This window comes from Gracilinanus agilis, chromosome 4 (assembly GCF_016433145.1).
Source record: "Gracilinanus agilis isolate LMUSP501 chromosome 4, AgileGrace, whole genome shotgun sequence".
Classification (NCBI taxonomy): domain Eukaryota; kingdom Metazoa; phylum Chordata; class Mammalia; order Didelphimorphia; family Didelphidae; genus Gracilinanus; species Gracilinanus agilis.
In genome coordinates this window covers 380,171,877-380,175,623 of record NC_058133.1, presented here as the reverse complement: position 1 = coordinate 380,175,623, position 3,747 = coordinate 380,171,877, and positions in this window count along the sequence as shown.

Genomic DNA, 3,747 nt, shown 5'->3' with positions numbered 1-3,747 from the left:
GAGAGAGAGAGAGAGAGAGAGAGAGAGAGAGAGAGAGAGAGAGAGAGAGAGAGAGAGAGAGAGGACTCTGCAGGGAATAGAGAACACAAATTGGGAGTTTCAGTCATGAAAATGAAAGCTTAGCAGATAGATGTCCCTCATACAGGGGGGGAAACATTAATGAGACAGTGCCACAGAGTGGTCTTTTCCTAATACTACAACTATCTTTAAGAAGTGGAGAAGAAGCATTGGAAATTCACTTTACTGCTCTGATGGAAAACCTTTCTAAAACCATTACCTATTTCTCTGCTTTTTAAAAATACATTATATAAAATGTAACCTTTTTTTTAATTAGGAAAATTTTATTTAATTAATTTAGAATATTTTCCCATGTTTACAAGATTCACGTTCTTTCCCTTCCCTTCCCCCCACCCCCTCCTGTAGCCAAGACGCAATTTCACTGGGTTTTACATGTGTCATTGATCAAGACCTATTTCCATATTATTGATATTTGCACTAGGGTGCTAATGTAATCTTTTCTGAAAGACTCCAAGTCAACCTTTTGAAAATCTGTTATTGTAATGCAGTAGAAACACAACGGAGAATGAAAAAAAAAGGAAAAAAATACGAGTGCTCTGGGGGAATAGAAAGGTCAAATCAGAAAGACCCCCATTCAAATCCTGGATTTGGGAAACGAAGTAAATGTTAATTTTATAAATGAAAAATGTTCAGGAGCAACTATAATAAGCTTAGTTTTAGATATGTTGTGTTTGAGGTACCAGTGAAACATGTAGGCTGATGGAGATTTGGGTATGAAGATCAGAAGAGAATAACTAGAAATCTAAAATTAAGAATTGGCTTCATGGATGTAATAGTTGAAGTTATGCACATATATGAGATGATCAAGGATAGTATATAGGGGAAGAAGAGAAGAGTGGCTATTAGAAATTATGTTTGGGCTTAGAAAGTGAAATTGCTTTGTTATTCTCAATTAATAATTGTGTTTATTTACAGAAAACAAGCACATACAACTGGTGAGTATACAGAGTGTGCTTTTCTTTTCCTTTTTTTTCCATACTTGAAAAAAACACTAAACTGTGGTGCCTGCCCTATCATAAGGAAGTCTGAGCAATTTCCAGGTATCTAACCACCCGAGGGAAAAGCAGAATACCTAGCAGGAACAAAACTGTCCCTTTAAGAAGGGTCTATAAAAAGGCATCTTGGTGGATTGAGAGCCAGGCCTAGAGTCAGGAGGTCCTAGGTTCAAACCTAGCCTCAGATACTTTCTAGCTGTGTGACCCTGGGCAAGTCACTTAACCCCCATTGCCTAGCCCTAACCACTGCTCTACTTTGGGACCAATAAACAGTACTGATTCTAAAACAGAAAGAGGAGTTAAAAAAAAAAAAAGAATAGTCTAGAAATTTAACTTCTCCATTGATTTTTTTCTTTGTTTCCTAACAGTGTGAGGTAGGATGGGTAGACATATCTTCACTATAGTCTCAGGGCGGAATCATGGGGGCATCAGGAAGGAGGGTGTTGTGGTATGTGAGGTCTACCCTTTTCAAAGAATTATTGAATCTACAATCTGGAAGAGTCTTGAAAAACCATCGAGTTGCCATCATTTCACATATAAAGAAGGTCTCGAGATCTGAAGGGAGTGTCCTAAGTTTCACAATGAGTGTCAGAGGCAGGATGTGACTCTTTTTATTCCAAATCCAGCACTCTTTCACAGCACCATGAGTTACAGGTTACCAACAAATGACTCTAAGAGTCATTTACCTAATTATATGGAACTTAGATCCTTAAGGAAGAGCGTGCTTAGTGCTTTTCACCTAGGCACACCTGTCAGTTCTGGCAGGGCACACCTGATCCTGCCAGTATGGACCTGCCCCAGATACCTCAGACTGATGCTACTTTAATGCACCCTCTCACATAAAGGCATCCAAATTATTATAGTTTTAGAAACCAATCTATTGGTCTTCTGAACACAACTTCTCAGAGCTTTGGTTGACATACTAACCTGGGCAAGAGAGCAGAATGAGAGGGCTTTACACTAGTGAAATAGAAGCATGGTTGTCTTACCTGATGGTGAGGCATGAGGAGGAGATTCTCTCATGCAATTATGAAAATCTCTGACTATCTACTTAAAACAGCCACCTGTGGGGAAGGGTTTGAGGCTGACTTGCTAGGGGCTTTAAGAGACAAATGATTTATGGGATTACCTTCTTCTCAGACACAAAGCAGAACTGTTTACCTAAAATACATAGAGTGCTTTGGCTCAGTAGCATGGTCCTTCTTAATCTCCCCAGCAGATAACTGAGCTGTGCCTCAACTTGAATCTACCCCAAACACTACTAGTAATTCACAAGAAGTCCAAGGACCAAAATGACTTTACTTTGCTTAAACACACAATCCACATTTAGTCTGTGGAATTATCACTAACAAATGCTCTATATGTATAGACTTCCTCATGGCAGAGGCAATGTTAAACAACAGGCAAGAAGTCGCTTAACTTCCAGACTTAATATCCTACATTTATTTCCTTTAAGCTGGATTGCTCTCTCTAACCTAAAGTAACCATTACTTGTAACCATTACATAAATGATCAAAGCCTTCCTCTATTTCTCCTCATTTCCAAAGTCTTTTTCAAATCCAAACTTGAGAGGCTTGCTTCAGAGGCAAATTTATTCTAGCATGAGAGAGAGGGGGGAGGAAGTGATGTCCATATACAACTTTTTTTGACTTACTGTACTAAATCATTTTTATTTCATTTAGAACATATAAAAACTTTTTTTTATATTTCATAGCAAAAGGAATGTCTTTTAAAGCATTTCTTTAATCAAAATTTGGATCAGTATGTAAGTATACTATAGGCACTACCTATGAAGAGTTGTCAGAAAGAAGTATTATTTTGTTCCTAGAGTTCATCAAATATTTTATTAGACTCACATTTCATTAGGTACAGTCTAGTATTCTGGAAAAAGCTGGTTTGGAGTCATGACTCCTAGTTTAGTATCTCAGGTATGACAAGTCTTAGAATCTTCAAGTACGATCTTTAGCGGCCATCAAGTTTTCAACTCCCTCATTTTACAGATGAGGAACTTGAGGCTGAAAGGGGTTAATTGACTTGTCTGAGATCACACAGCTAATCAGTGTTGGATGGGAGATTTGAACCAGTATTTCCTTAACTCCAAAATCCAGTATTTTATCCATTGTACTATGCTGCCACCATTTCATTAACCCTTTATAAAGATTCTTAATCTTTTTTTTTTTTTTTTTTTTTTTTTTTTTTTGTATCATGGATCCCTTTCTACAGATCCCTCCTCAGAAGAGGATTTTTAATTGCATAAAATAAGATATATGTAGGATTACAAAGAAAAAAATTATATTAAAACAATCACTAAATTGGCAAGTTGTTGCATTAAGTCAGATAGTTCCCAAGCTTTTGTAGGTATGTTCTTCTTTCTGAAACCGTGGATAATGATTTTTGTTGTTCAGTTGTTTTAGTCACGTCTGACTCTTTGCTAACCTACTTGAGGGTTCTTTTGGCAAAGAAACTGGAGAGGTTTACCCTTTCCTTCTCCAACTCCTTGTACAGTCGAGGAAACTTAGGAAAATGGGGTTAAATGTCCAGGGTCACAAAGCCAGTAAGTATCTGAGACAAGATTTAAACTCAGGTCTTCCGGACTCCACACCTGGCACTCTATCTACCATGACATTTAGGTATCCCCCGGCCCCACCCCATAGATAATGATAGGACCATGCAG